The 16,624-nt window shown below is 42.5% G+C and overlaps 1 protein-coding gene across 1 annotated transcript in view; it reads right to left on the minus strand.

Moving 5' to 3' along the window:
• EPB41L3 (erythrocyte membrane protein band 4.1 like 3) overlaps positions 1–16,624 on the minus strand; it is a gene marked incomplete in the record, with an annotated part of 1,523,429 nt that overhangs the window by 424,381 nt on the left and 1,082,424 nt on the right.

The following is a 16,624-nucleotide window of genomic DNA, read 5'->3' on the forward strand; positions in this document are numbered from 1 at the left end:
CTGAAGCAGACATTACTAATAGATGGGCCTGATAAGCGCTGAGTCAGATGCGTACTGAAGCAGACACTTTACTAAATGATGGGCCTGATGAGGGCTGAGTCAGTTGCATACTGAAGCAGACATTACTAATAGATGGGCCTGATGAGGGCTGAGTCAGGTGCGTACTGAAGCAGACATTACTAATAGATGGGCCTGATGAGGGCTGAGTCAGATGCGAACTGAAGCAGACACTGTACTAAATGATGGGCTTGATGAGGGCTGAGTCAGGTGCAAACTGAAGCAGGCATTACTAATAGATGGGCCTGATGACGGCTGAGTCAGGTGCGTACTGAAGCAGACATTACTAATAGATGGGCCTGATGAGGGCTGAGTCATGTGCATACTGAAGCAGACATTACTAATAGATGGGCCTGATGAGGGCTGAGTCAGGTGCGTACTGAAGCAGACATTACTAATAGATGGGCCTGATGAGGGCTGAGTCTTGTGCATAGCGAAGCAGACTTTGTACTAATTGATGGGCGTGATGAGGGCTGAGTCATGTAGAACTGAAGCAGGCATTGTACTAAATGATGGGTTTGATGAGGGCTGAGTTAGGTGCGTACTGAAGCAGACATTACTAATAGATGGGCCTGATGAGGGCTGAGTCAGGTGCATACAAGCAGAAATTGTACTAAATTACTGGCATAATGAGGGCTGAGTCAGATGAGTACTGAAGCAGACATTACTAATAGATGGGCCTGATGAGGGCTGAGTCAGGTGCATACTGAAGCAGACCTTGTACTAAATGATGGGCCTGATGAGGGCTGAGTCAGGTGCAAACTGAAGCAGGCATTACTAATAGATGGGACTGATGAGGGCTGAGTCCAGTGCATACTGAAGCAGATATTACTAATAGATGGGCTGATGAGGGATGAGTCAGGTGCATACTGAAGCAGACCTTGTACTAAATGATGGGCCTGATGAGGGCAGAGTCAGGTGCGTACTGAAACAGGCATTACTAAACGATGTGCCTGATGAAGGCTGAGTCATGTACATACTGAAGCAGACATTGTACTAAATGATGGACCTGATGAGGGCTGAGTCATGTGCGTACTGAAACAGGCATTACTAATAGATGGGCCTGATGAGGGCTGAGTCAGGTGCGTACTGAAGCAGACATTGTACTAAATGATGGGCCTGATAAGGGCTGAGTCATGTGCGTACTGAAGCAGACATTACTAAATGATGGGCCTGATGAGGACTGAGTCAGGTGCGTAGTGAAGCAGACATTACTAATAGAAGGGCCTGATGAGGGCTGAGTCATGTGTATACTGAAGCAGACCTTGTACTAAATGATTGGCCTGATGAGGGCTGAGTCAGGTGCAAACTGAAGCAGACATTACTAATAGATGGGCCTGATGAGGGCTGAGTCAGGTGCGTACTGAAGCAGATATTGTACTAAATGATGGACCTGATGAGGGCTGAGTCAGGTGCGTACTGAAGCAGACATTACTAATAGATGGGCCTGATGAGGGCTGAGTCAGGTGCGTACTGAAGCAGATATTGTACTAAATGATGGACCTGATGAGGGCTGAGTCAGGTGCATACTAAAGCAGACATTGTACAAAATGATGGGCCTGATGAGGGCTGAGTTATGTGCGTACTGAAGCAGACATTTTACAAACTGATGGGCTTATGAGGTCTGAGTCAGGTGCATAGCGAAGCAGACTTTGTACTAATTGATGGGCCTGATGAGGGCTGAGTCATATAGAACTGAAGCAGACCTTGTACGAAATAATGGGCCTGATGCGGGCTGAGTCAGGTGCATACGGAAACAGACATTGTACAAAATGATGGGCCTGATGAGGGCTGAGTACAGTGGAAGTGTGACGTTTTTGGGCCTATATGCCATACCCTTTCTTACAAGCTGAGCAACAAAAATTGATTTCCTTACAAATATTGGCAAAAAACAGGTTTCTATTAATATATGCTCCCAAACCCCTGACTAATGGGTGTACTGTTAGGGGTGTGTTATCAAGGAGGTAGTTTCCTGGGGTAGCCAACTTCTCAAAGAATTCTAGTATGAATTTCTTGACAGTAAGTTTTAAACAATGCCTATGGCACAAGTTATTTGTCTGTGTTAGTCCTTCCCAGAGGATTTTAGTGTTTTGGGGGATTTTATGACTGCTGCCAGTTTGCAGTCATCTGCAAACTTGGTTAGCAAGAGGCCATTGATGTTGGCCATGACTTCTGAGAAGTAGATGCCAAAAAGATGTGGACCCACCCCTGAACACTGAGCCCTGAGGGACTCCGCTAAGGAGCGGCCTCTTTGTGGAGGTGGACTCCACTATTCTAACTTCCTGGGTTCTTCCTATGAGCCAGCTGACTGACTAATGAGTTACACAGGGTTTTATGCCTAATTCCATGAGTTTGTTTACAATGCTTAAGTGGTGTACTGCATCAAATGCCTTGGTCAGGTGAAGGTAGGCAGTATGCAGCATTCTGCCCTTGACAGTTGCCCTGGTAAGGTCTCAAAGAAGTCTATCAGGTTTAGTAGGCATGATCTTTCCCTGACAAAACTGAACTGGGTTGGATCCAGTGTCCAAAGATTTTCTATGTCATTATTAATCATTTCCACGATACTTCTTTCCATGGCTTTGCATGTAGTATTTAGTTAATCTAATAGGTGTATAGTTTTCAAGGTATGGCCCAACATTATGCAGAGGGATGACTGCTGAAGTTCTCTATTTGCATGGCACGAAGCCTGACTGGAAGCTATGGGTTAAAGAGTGACTCCAGTGGTCATGACACATTATGTTTCATACTATTTAGGAGGCATCCTGGGATATTATGGGGCCCATCAATGCAGTGTTCATGGCCTTGGAGAGTGCATTTAGGATCTTTTCCCTAGTGATTGTTGGGGGGTTATGTTTATTGGTATTTCTTGAGGGATGATTGGGTGGGAGACTGTGGTAAAACTGGGGCTGAACTTGACAAGTAGATTTGGTGTATCTTCAACTTTGTCTAGATGGTTCCATTCAACTATTTGCATGCTACATGAAAATAGCAAAATTTGCCACAATCTCCTCCTACTGGACTGGACACATCACTGTCAAGTCCTAAAACAACTTTCCTGGTTGGAACTTCCAAATACCTTAGCCCTTAACCAACTTATGCTAGCTTGCCAAATTCTGTACCATCCCCACAAAACTCCTGCCTTACAACAATTCATCGCCTTCTACTCCAGTAAAAGAGAACTAAAATCCACTAACAGGGCTCTAACTGCTATCTCCAAAAGCCACTACACCTCTGGGGACTCCCTCTATTCTAGTAACATTGCCAGGACTTGGAACTCTCTACCTCTTGAAATTAGAGTCCAGTCTAATAAATCCACCTTCAAAAAGCAGCTCAGTTTCCACCTAAATAACTCCTGGATATGCAACTGGCTGATAACAGACTAATGGTTTTACCTTTCCCATTACCTGAAATACTCATAAAAACCCTCACAACAGAACTACATACAAGGTCACTTTAGATACAGTAGATGATCTATCCCTTAAACAAACATGTTCATACCTCCGCACAATCAAATACCTAAATACCCTCCTTTGTTTCACACAAAACAATTTCCAAAATACCTCTACTAAACTGAATGTATATACAGTGGTATATTTTGCTGTGTTGTGTCATATTTTATTTCCTTGTATATTACCTAACTATATGTCTAAAACCACTTTGCTTATGTAATCAAGATATGCTTTGTATAATGTCACAATTCTGGAGCTTTTCTCCCCGGGTCTCTGCTGAAAATAGACAGCCATGTCCAGTTGGACCTTCCCAGCAAACAAATGTAAAATAAAATAAATTCACAATGAGCTCTATGCACTGTTGTATACAGGCTTTGAACAAATGTAAAATAAAATAAATTCCCAATGAGCTCTATGCACTGTTGTATACAGGCTTTGAGGTTGCAGACATAGTTAAAGAAAGGCTTGTGGTTGCTCTGGGCCTAGGAGGCTATTTTTACCTCAAAATTGGCTTTGGTAGACCTGAGTTACCCTCTTAGTCATTTTTTTCGATTGATGAGGGAGAGTTTATCTTGTTAGCCAGTGGATTTCCTGACTTTTGCTATGACGTTCCTCCTTATGTTGTATGACCTATTGATGTTTGGATTTCACCAGTGGGTGGGTAGGTGGGGCTTGTTTCTTGAGTTTGTTCTGAACTTCTTTCTGGTAGGCACAGTCATCTCTATGCATTTATTAACATGACTATATAAAGTATCTGTGAACAATTCTACATAGGCAACTGTGTTCTCAGCATTTGAGGGCAGCTTGAAATTTTGTCAGGGTGTCACTTAATAAAAGAAAGTTTGACTTTTTATAGTTCCTGAATGCTATGGGGTTAGTTCAGGTCACGTTTTATTGTTATTTCAAAGAAGACAGCTTTATGGTTTGACCTTATCAGACAGGATATTACAGTGGGGCAGGGATGCACCACTCTCCCATATTAGTGAGGACCAGGTTCAATATGTTTGCTCCCCTAGTGGGCATGTGGACAATCCTGTTTAGGGTGTCAGTGTTCACAAAGTCCAGGAATCTCTTGGAGCTGCACGTTTTGGGTTGTGCATGTTTTGCAGTTTATAGTAGGATAGGTTCATACTAAGCTATTAATCCGTAGACAATTACAAAGCCTAGCCAATAACCAGACATCAGAATCAAACCCTGTATCTTACATATGTGAGGTAAAGAACTTATCCATTACACCAACCCTGTCTATGAACCTACGACTCCAGAAATACAGAGCTGGGATAGCCTGAATGCCATAGTTATGACTGAGCCGATACTGTTTGGTGAAGGTGTGCAATACACAGCATGCAGCTGCATCATAAATGTCTGCAGGGGACATGTTCATGAAGAAAACACCTGACGTAGGTACTCCTCTGGTGGTTCTCCAAGCCAGGGAAACCTCATAGAACTGCCCCTCCATGGAGAGTTCAAGGCCGTATTTAGGAGGTTGTCAAGGTGGTTGCTGGAATCATCTCCTTGGGTGACTTTGCCAGCACTGAGGGGGCATGCAATGTGATGTTTAACAGCTTTTCTTATGCAACAAGGAGGTCTCTTCCAAATTTTGAGGATGTCCAGATGTCCAAGTCTAGAATAGAAGAAGCAGGAGCACAAGGAGGCAGATAAGCACAAGGAGGGGAATTAGCACAAGGAGGGAGATAAGCACAAGGAGGGGGAGAAGCACAAGGAGGGGGATAAGTACAAGGAGGGGGATAAGCACAAGGAGGGGGATAAGCACAAGGAGGGGGATTAGCACAAGGAGAGAGATAAGCACAAGGAGGGGGAGAAGCACAAGGAGGGGGATAAGCACAAGGAGGGGGATAAGCACAAGGAGGGGGATAAGCACAAGGAGGGGGATAAGCACAAGGAGGGGGATTAGCACAAGGAGGGGGATTAGCACAAGGTGGGGGATTACAGAGACATTCTGAGATGACAGCCCACTTTCTCCTCAGGAGGTTACAGATTAGGTTCCTGTGTAGGCTGACCAAAGAACACTTTCTAGAAATAATCATCCAGGACTTTGTTCAAAAGTTCATCCGTTATTGAGGACAAACTCTGCCATACCCTCTTATCCTGCTACTCATTAGAGCCTGTGGCCCTCTCCAGAGTGTTAGCACAACCAGAGTTACAGTGTGGTTCACAGTAGTCTGCTGCTGAACTAGAGGTTCAAAATGATCCTCCTTGAGATCAGATTCACAGATGTCTTCAAGCTTATCCAGAGATTTCCTAAGTGGGATTAGTACTGGAACAGCTATTAGGAGCAGTCAAGGGGCTTGAGTCACTTACTAGCTGAGGGCCACACTCTTTTGCTACACCTGTCCCAAGCTCTAGACTCTTTATCAGGTGGCAAGCTGGAAACCTGTCTTCTTTTGGACCTGTTCTGGACTGAAGAGCTCACATAGCAGTCATCACTCGGCTGGTGGCTGGAAACCCCAACAAGAGGTTCCTCATAAACCTTACAGCATTTACAAAATAAGAGCCATCTGGAGCAGAAGAGACAGGTTGGAGGGACTCGTTATGATAGTTGATATTAATTAATTTATTTATTTATTACATTTGTTAACTGGGAAAAAGTCCAACTGGGCCAGGAGCCCGTTTTCAGCTGAGGCCTGGAGAGAAAAACTCCAGATGAAGAAAAGTACAAATACAGTCCTTGTCAGTGCAATATTAACATAGGAAATATTTTACATAGGAAATTTTAAAAACTCACAGACGTCTATTTCAAATTTGAATACAGACACTAAAAATGATGGTACAAAGACATGATAGCATATTACTCAGATTAAAATGTTACATTAGGAATATAGGTAGAACAGTCTGAACTTTGTAACGTCAACAGGAAATAACTGTATCCACTGTGGTGCCAAACGTCCTTCATAGAGGTGGAGTTATAAGAACCAAGAAGAGACAGTAATAATCTGAGAGAGGTAGTAGTAACGGGATGTGGACTATAGAAAAGCTGAGAGTGGTAGGACAGGAGAAAGTAGAGTTAGTCAGGAGTATGACAGGAGCAGAGCCAGTGATTAGCTAGGTAGTTATGAAGTATCAGTTTGAACTCATGTGGGTGTGGATTTTTGGTGATGGCTTGAGGAAGGGTGTTCCAGAGATTGGTCATTTTATTGGAATAGACACAGTCACCACAATTGTTGTGAGAGTGGGTGACCTTTAGCATATGTTTATCGGAGGATCTAAGGGGCCGGGAATTGTGACTAGGCTAGATAAGACTGGAGAGAGTAGGACAGTTTGAGGGTTGGTGGATTAACTTGTGGGTCATAGTAAGTTGATTAAAACCTAATAGGTTTGGGAGTTCTAGCCAGTTTGGCTGGGAGAGTGCAGAACAGTGGTGAGACCTGTCTGAGGCATTTGTGGAAAACTTGGCTATTTTGTTATAGGAAGACTCTAGATTGGTTCGGTCCATCTTGCGAAAGTTAGTGAGAATATGAGAGCCATAGAGGAGAGAGGAAAGCAGGTGAGATCGGGCAGTGGAAAGTCTGGCGTTGTAAGTAAGATATGGCCTGGCTCTATATAAGATGCCAACATGTTTTTCAAAAGTTAGATTTATATCAGTAGTGACCCCTAGGACTTTAGTATGGGTTGTGGGTTCAATTTTGGTTCCGTTTGAGGACAGGATTGACAGGGAGGCTTGATAGGGTTTAGATTTTTTGTGTTTAAAGATTATTAATTTGGTTTTATTAAGGTTTAGGATTAGATGATGTTCAGACAGGTATTTTTCTATATTTTGGAAAGATGACTGCACTTTTGATTGGAGTTCTAGGGGAGAGGGGGCGGAGTATATAAGGGTGGGATTGTCAGCGTATTGGACAATGGTGACTAGATTGGTAGCTGTGTTGCGGTTGTTTGTGAATAAGATAAAAAGGAGAGGACCAAGTATAGAGCCTTGGGGCACGCCAACAGAAATTGGGAGAAGGAGGGAAAGACTGTTTCCCATATAGTGGATCGCTGACAATTGGAAAGACAGCTGAGAAACCAGGACAGAGAAGATGAGCTGAGGCCATAGGCTGAGAGTCTGTTGAGTAGTAGTTGGTGGGAAATGGTGTCAGGCTTTTGACATGTCAAGAAAGACAGAGAAGACAGCTTGGCCTTCATTTAGGAGATGCTGAATGGTGTTGGTGAAAGAGATTAGAGCAGCTGAAGTATGTTTAGGCCTGAAACCATGTTGTGAGTGATGACAATTAGGGAAATGAGGGACAGTAACTAGTAGCAGGGGTTCTCAGAACTATCACAAGATCTGGAGTAAGAGGGAAAGACCTCTTCACCTCTCCACCTATCTCTAGATATAAGTTTGTGTAAAGAATCTTGGATCAGCAATCATTTGACAAGTAATGCTTAACTGACAGCTACTGAAAGGCAGAGTACTCTCTAGAGAAGTCCACAGTCTGTTCCAGATCAAAGAACCAAAAGTGCCCTCCCACAGCCAAGACCCAAGCTGTCATTCAATTTCAAACATCTGCTTGAAGTCAACTTTGAGGCAGAAACCCTGACTGCATCAACTTCCTGAAGTCTCTTTAGCTGGGACCTGCAAACCCACATGGGCATGAGGGCCAGCCCTAGAAAGACAGTCTTTGGTCCCAAGCTCCACTGATCTGTGACTGGTTGATTCAAGAGACCACCTCCCCAGATAAGACTTGTCATCAAAAGACTACAGCTGTCTTCAAGTTGAGCAGTGTAAGAACCTAAGGAGACACCCCAGTATGGGAACTAACTGATTCCTTACTCTTCTATCCAGACAAGGTCTCAGCTCAATTACTGCAGCTCAGTGACCATTGTTTCCCATAAAAATAAATTACTGCCAGTGCAGTTTCCATCTGTATACTGGCAATGATTTGCTATGTGTTGTCTTTCTTCTTTTTCTCCATGGCTATGCAACTATGGAGATAGTATATCTAAGAAAGGGGTTGGGTAAGGCCCCCTACAATGGGGGTTGTAAGGGGCTTGCTCCACTACTAAAATGATTTTTAGAGATATAGCAAGCTGAAGCTTTGTTTTTATTTTTTATTTGATTTGTCCAGCTGAAGCTTCCGTTATTTGAAGCTTGAGGAAAAGTGGGACATGGATGGAGTGTTTCCTTCAGTCACTTTGTTTTCAACCACAGCTGAGGACTTGTTTAGATTGCGTTGATGAGCCCACTACCTGCAAGCTTTGGGGAGGTAGTTGAACATCACCCGCTGTCTGAGTGTTTGTCCTTATGTCAATGTTCCGACTTTTGCCTGAGGCTGGGAGTAGTAGTTTCCTGATAGTGTCCATTTAAAGACAATTCTACTGGTCTCAGTTTCTTGCTCATGAATTAGGCCAGAATACCTTTCACTCCTTTTTTGACGCTGTATCTTTAAGGCTTGTGGCAGTTGTTAGTGTTGTGCTCCTTCGGGAAACAGTACTACGCTAGTGCAGATTTTGGCTGGTAATCACATGGGCTCTTATGCTGTGAATAAAGGCGTCTACCAGAAATAGCAGGGATCAAGATCCGAGCAGCTGTGTGAGAAAACATTTGCATATGCAAAAATCAGTGCCTTTTTCATGCATTCATACAAACATTTTGAAGATTCCCTTTTCCTGCTGGTACTGTGAAGCTGCCTGCCATGTTATGTCTCTACAAACATATAGGTGTCGCTGTCCCCCCCCATTATTTTAAATTCCTCCACCACAACAAATATAAACAATGATTTTAGGTAGCATATTTAATGTTTCTGTAGTTCATTTAAAATGTATTTATTTCTCATAGCACAGATTTCACTAATTCCATCCCTCCACCATCTTTGAGTTTTTCCTCACCAAAAAAGCATATCTGGTCTTATTATGTACTTCTTGCTGACAATTTGTGATGTGAAACATTTTTGATTTACGAGTAGTGAGTGCATATAAAAAATGGTGTGCCACAGCAACCATAATACACAAAAAACAACTGCCACACTTTACAGTCCCCTTACAAATCTTTAAAATGTACAATGTACTTCAAATTAAATGGATACCAGTTGCTGCAGTCAAGATAACTTTTGTTCACTTTTGCATAAAGCAGCATTAGAATGGAAGTTTGAAATAAAACAGATACTTACAGGAAGCTGTTCTGGTTTTATAAAATTATTATTATTTCTTTCCATTTAATGACTGAACTGATAGAATCCACGTAGTCAAAATAGGGGAAGCCATTTCAAGTAGTAGACCTGTAACAAGTGGGGTACTGCGGGGTTCAGTCTTGGGGCTCCTGTTATTTGGGATATACTTTTCTGAGGAGCAGGCCAAAACCAGTGGGCTATGGCTGACCAGGTTTGCTTATGACTGCAAGCTGGGTGCTGTCATCAATTCCCCTAGTGATGTGGACATCCTCCAAGAGGGTCTCACTCAGACAAATGACTAGTGCCAGAAACATGGCCTCAAGCTGAATACTAAAAAATGCATCATCATCCGCTTTGGGGAGAGTGACGTCTCCACAAATATCACATTAATAACAATGTCCTAAGCACTCAATCAGTTTTGAGGGATTTGGGCACCCAGGTTGATAGCAATCTGACTTTTGACCACCATGTTGCTTCCTTTGTACGGCAAGCCTTTTACATGGCCCACCTCTTAAGTAAGGTTATCTCATCAAGGGACAAGAAGGTCATAACATCCCTGTATTCTTCCCTTATAAGGCCCATTATTGATTACAGTTCCCCTTTTGGCATGTACCTTGCAAAGCACATGCAACAGCTGGAGAGACCACAGAGGTTCCTCACCAGCAGAATACAGGGCCTCAAACATCTACCATACAGACATAGGCTAAAAGCCCTATCCCTCTACTCAGTTTCATACAGACTCCTCAGAGGTGACCTCTGTCTGGCATACAAGGCATTCAAAGACCCCACATTGATGGGACTGTTGCATATCCGCAAGTCAAGTTCCACTCAAATAACCCGCATGAGTATCCTCAACCTGGTCTGTGACATCAACAGGACTTGTTGGTGGGACAGATGTGTGTCCCAGAGACTCCCCATCTATGGAATAGACTCCGTCTCCCCTCTCCACACCAAGCACAATATTTTCTTTGCTATTTGTATACATTTATATTCTTTACCTCTTTTAATTGCAACCTGGAAAACTGGATGGGAAACAGAAAATATACCCCTGGGATTCCACCCATGTCACTGCTAAACAGGGGCATCTGGGGCTGATTTGTCTAAACATGGGCTAAACTCTTAGTTAGGCTTATGAGGGCCTCAGGGCCAATAGCCTAGTAACCTCCTATGATTCTATGATGAAATATTTTGGTGTGTCAAGCAACTTTACTTGAACTACATTAATTTATCTGTTTTTATTCAACCAGTAGGTTTTATATTAAAAGTTTATACTGGCTTACAGTGTTAATTCTATCCAGTTTTAGATGTCAATACAGTTAAATACAAATTGTTGAATGTGAATGAACACAGAAAACTTAGAAGATGATACTTGGACTTTAACAGTCATCGTCCGTTACATACATTAACAAAACATACTTCAAGGGATGCTGAGTTTTTACAGAATTTGAGACTCATACAGTGGACCCTGAAAAATGTTTAGCTAGGTTGGAAAGAAAGGGGCAGCCACCCCAGTTGTAAGGGGCTAGGAGGGACAATCAGCAGATGCCAAGCAGTCACCAGTGTATTCATTTTCATGCTGGCATTTCTGAATGTGGTACAGAAATACTGTTTTTTAATGTATGCAGTGACTTATATCAGAAGATTTTTTTTCTTGGTTGTTAAACTGATGAGTGCACATCAGATATGGAGCTCCTATGAACCATGGAGACAGGTAAGGAGTGTCTGGCCAGAGTTGAGAGGTGCCATCTCAGGGAGAACCAGCAACAGAGTCAGGCAAGATACAGAATGTATTTTAAGAAAGATCAGCTGCGCTTGTTTCTACATTTGGAAAGAGAGGTAGAATAATCCATACCAATCTAACTGTGTGTCACATGTTCAGATAAGTATAAACAGATTTGCCCTAAAAAGCTTGTAAACCCAGATAATGATAAAAAAAAAACTTTATTTTTTTAAGTTTTTGACTATGTACCTCAATGTTTTTACTATGTACCTCAATGACTGTCTAGTGGGACTTTCCCGGTAAACAAATGTAAATAAATAAATAAATAAATAAATAAATAAGTGAATATCTTTTGAGAAATAAAAATTAAGAAAACTTCAGCAGACCAGCATAAAACCCAGCATCCAGGGGCAACGTTAATGTTTAAGGTGACTGCAGCAGTTAAAAGGCATAAAGCAGGGTGAAATACTGGCAATGTTCTGCTAGCATTAGAAATAAAACAGGAAACAACCTTGGGATCACATCTGGAAAAGGGTTTAGCAAAATGTTTTTCATAAAGCACTTTTGAAAAAAGGGGGAATTGGATGGTATGGCTATACAAAGGTTTAATTTCTGATGGTGGCCAGGTTTTGCATGCATTACAGGAACAGAATCATAAACAGAGAACCCTTTTTAATGCTACAAAACACTGCATTTTTACAAAGGTTTTGGTATGAGATGAAGTGAAAGCATGTAACAAATATAGTTGATAGTTTCTCCTATATATAATTTTTTGTATTAAGCAATTTGCAACTTTTATTTGTGTTGTTGCACAACAGTGTAACATTGGTGCAACAAACAGACCTGTTGTGGTATGCATGCATTCATGGATTTGTAACATTTGCTGCGGTACATCACTTCTGATTGAGTTCTACACTTCATATCTGGTCCTTAGATATTCTGCTTTTTACTTCCTTGGTAAATCAACACACACACACACACACATAGATACACACGCACAGACACACACACACACACACACACACACACACACACACACACACACACACACACACACACACACACACACACACACACACATAGATACACACACACAGATACACACACACACAGACACACACACACACACACACACACACACACACAGATACACACACACATACACACACACACACACCTTTCCACTCTCACACTCTCATTTTTAATGACTGTTACACTATGAAAAGAAAGACAAGTCAGTTATAAAACTGCAGACAGTTGTACTGTTACTAGTTAGTGCTGACAAGTCAGTCATAAAACTCTCGACAGTTGTAGTGCTACTAGTTAGTGCTGACAAGTCAGTCATAAAACTGCCAACAGTTGTACTGCTACTAGTTAGTACCAACAAGTCAGTCATACATTTGCAGACGGTTGTACTGCTACTAGTTAGTGCTGACAAGTCAGTCATAAAACTACAGACAGTTGTACTGCTACTCGTTAGTGTCAACAAGTCAGTTATAAAACTGCAGATGGTTGTACTGCTACTAGTAGTGCCGACAAGCCAGTTATAAAACTGTAGACGGTTGCACTGCTACTAGTTAGTGCCAACAAGTCAGTTATAAAACTGCCGACGGTTGTACTGTTACTAGTTAGTGCTGACAAGTCAGTCATAAAACTCTCGACAGTTGTAGTGCTACTAGTTAGTGCTGACAAGTCAGTCATAAAACTGCCAACAGTTGTACTGCTACTAGTTAGTACCAACAAGTCAGTCATACATTTGCAGACGGTTGTACTGCTACTAGTTAGTGCTGACAAGTCAGTCATAAAACTACAGACAGTTGTACTACTACTAGTTAGTGTCGACAAGTCAGTTATAAAACGGCAGATGGTTGTACTGCTACTAGTTAGTGTCGACAAGTCAGTTATAATACTGCAGACTGTTGTACTGCTACTAGTTAGTGCCAACAAGTTAGCTATAAAACTGCAGGGAGTTGTACTGCTACTAGTTCATGACGACAAGTCAGTTATAAACTTGCAGACAGCTGTACTACTAGTTAGTGCCAAGTCAGTCATAAAACTGCAGATGGTTGCACTGCTACTAGTTAGTGCCAACAAGCCAGTTATAATACTGCAGACTGTTGTACTGCTACTAGTTAGTGCCAACAAGTCAGTCATAAAACTGCAGGCAGTTGTACTGCTACTAGTTAGTGCTGACCAGTCAGTTATAAAACTGCAGACAGTTGTACTGCTACTAGTCAGTGCCAACAAGTCAGTTATAAAACTGCAGACAGTTGTACTGCTACTAGTTAGTGCTGACAAGTCAGTTATAAAACTCTCGACAGTTGTAGTTCTACTAGTTAGTGCCGACAAGTCAGTTATAATACTGCAGACTATTGTTCTGCTACTAGTTAGTGCCAACAAGTTAGCTATAAAACTGCAGAGAGTTGTACTGCTACTAGTTCGTGACGACAAGTCAGTTATAAAATTGCAGACAGCTGTACTACTAGTTAGTGCCAAGTCAGTCATAAAACTGCAGATGGTTGCACTGCTACTAGTTAGTGCCAACAAGCCAGTTATAATACTGCAGACTGTTGTACTGCTACTAGTTAGTGCCAACAAGTCAGTCATAAAACTGCAGGCAGTTGTACTGCTACTAGTTAGTGCTGACAAGTCAGTTATAAAACTGCAGACAGTTGTACTGCTACTAGTCAGTGCCAAGTCAGTTATAAAACTGCAGACAGTTGTACTGCTACTAGTTAGTGCTGACAAGTCAGTTATAAAACTCTCGACAGTTGCAGTTCTACTAGTTAGTGCCAAGTCAGTCAAAAAACTGCCAACAGTTGTACTGCTACTAGTTAGTGCCAAGTCAGTCATAAACCTGCAGACAATTGTACTGCCACTAGTTAGTGTTGAGAAGTCAGTTATAAAACTGCAGATGGTTGTACTGCTACTAGTTAGTGCCGACAAGTCAGTCATAAAAGTGTCAACAGTTGTACTGCTACTAGTTAGTGCCAACTTGTCAGTCATAAAACTGCAGACAGTCAGGGCTGGATTAAGGTGGGTGCTATTGATGCTGCAGCATTAGGCCCATTCCTGAAATAGGCCCATATGAAAACAGATGAGAATTATCTGGGAGCTGAACAGTTTTCCCTTGCTATATTAACCTCAAAATAATTCTTAGAATGAAATTTGGAGTCCGTCTTTCGGACGCCTATACACAGCGTTACTTATTATACAGTTACTATTATTCTTTGTGCTGTGACATAACTATAACATCATTGTGTTTATTGTTAACAGAAGATTTCAAGTTAATGCTATCAATTTTATGTTAAACAGTTTACTTTGTGATATCTTTTGTACTGTTCGTGCATGCTTGCTATGGCGTCTCAACTCAGTGGATGGGATAAAGCGAAAAAGAAAAGGAAAGAAGCAGCAGAACAAGAAAAGGTTTTGGCGAAAATTCCCAAACTGAGTTCATACTTTGGAGTACGAGCATCTTTATCTCCATCGTCTGCATCGGATGCGATTGCTAGTTCAAGTGCTCCTGAAGACCAGGCTAAGCAAGATGAACCTGTGGAGGAAAGAGAGAATAAAGAGTGGGAAAGTTCAGCGGAGAGAGAAGAGGTGAAAGGAGATGCTATCGCTGAAGCACTAGCGCTGACGCTGGAGGCTTTCACCAATGATTTGGGACAGTGGGGTGAAATCAACGGTGACTCTCGAGAATATTGGGCCAATAAAGGTCCAAAAAACTGCCAACACACTGAATCGAAGTCTGAAGAGAGTGCCAGACGATACCCAGGCGAGTCATTCCAACGTCGATGCACAAAGACCTTCTTTGTGCGTATGCATCTGCTCAATGGCAAAAAATCTTAGACAATGGTTGTGCTACTCGGCTTCGACAGGGAAGGTGTTCTGCTTTGCATGCAAGTTGTTCGGCGGCAGTGCTGTTCAAGCAACCAAGTTAGTTTCTGGAGGTTTTGACAACTGGAGGGCAGTCGAATCCAGAATAAAAATGCATGAAAGCAGCGATGGTCATCATGAGGCTATGTTGTCCTTTGTGAGCTGACAGGGAGGCCAGTTGTGTTGACTACCTAGCCGCCAAGCAGGTCGAGAAAGAGCGGTGTTATTGGTGCCAGATTCTGAAGTGGCTCATCGACATTCTGATATTCCTAGCTGAGCATGGTCTTGCTATAAGGAGCGCGGATGAGATCATAGGTTCCGCTCATAATGGTAACTAACTTGGCATCATTGAACTGTTGACAGAGTATGATACTTTGCTGGCTAGCCATATTAGAAAGTATGAGAACCACGAGAAAGGTCACGTTTCCTATTTGTCATCCACAATTTGCGAGGAACTGGTGAAGATCATGGGACAAAAGGTGCAAGACACCATCCTGAAAGAAGACAAGGAGGCTAAGTATTTCTCTGTCTCGATTGACTCGACATCCGATGTATCACTCCTCGATCAACTGATTGTTATCTGGTGCTTTCTGCCATTGGGCCCATTTGAACGGATCCTGACAGTCATGCCTATGATAATGAGACACACGGCTGAGCAGATGGCTAGCATACTTCTGAACTTTCTGAAAGAAAAAGGTTTGGATATTGCTAACTGCAGAGGCCAGTCATATAACAATGTGTCAAACATGTCAGGATGGTACAATGGTGAAAAGGCAATTGTGAAGCGAGAATGTAAATACGCCGCTTTTATTCCATGCTGCAACCACAGCCTAAACCTGGTAGGAGATCAGGCCGTTGAAAGCTGCAGTGGCTCTACCAGGTTTTTCGATTTTGTCAATGGACTATATGCATTCCTGTCTGACTCAACATATCGCTGGGAGCGACTAAAGAATCCCTGCACGTTGACGCTCAAGGGTTTGCCTGGAACCTGATGGTGTGAATGTGCAGATGCTATCAAAGCATTGGTAGAACGGTGGAAGAGCATTCAGGAACTCCTAGATGAGCATGTGGCAGATAAGGAGCAGAAGGCAGATATGAGAAATCAGGTTGAGGGATTTTCGCACAGGATGGATGAACTTGAGACAGCAGTTATGGCAACTGCCTGGAATGATATCCTTAGCTGTCTCAACAGTACGAGCATTAGCCTCCAAGATCCTACAGTCAGCCTGAATACGGAAACTGGCTTGATGGCATCATTGGACGACACGGTTCAGTTTGCAGGGGACAGATTTGATGTGTATGAGCAGATGGCAACTGAAAAGGTTCAACACTGCGAAAACAAGGCTGAGCAGCGTCAAGGCCATAAGCGAAAGCGAATGCCTGATGAAGGAGCTGCAAACGAAGCAGATCTC

This window comes from Protopterus annectens, chromosome 3.part1 (assembly GCF_019279795.1).
Source record: "Protopterus annectens isolate FY-2018-M chromosome 3.part1, PAN1.0, whole genome shotgun sequence".
In the NCBI taxonomy this organism is placed as follows: Eukaryota; Metazoa; Chordata; order Ceratodontiformes; family Protopteridae; genus Protopterus; species Protopterus annectens.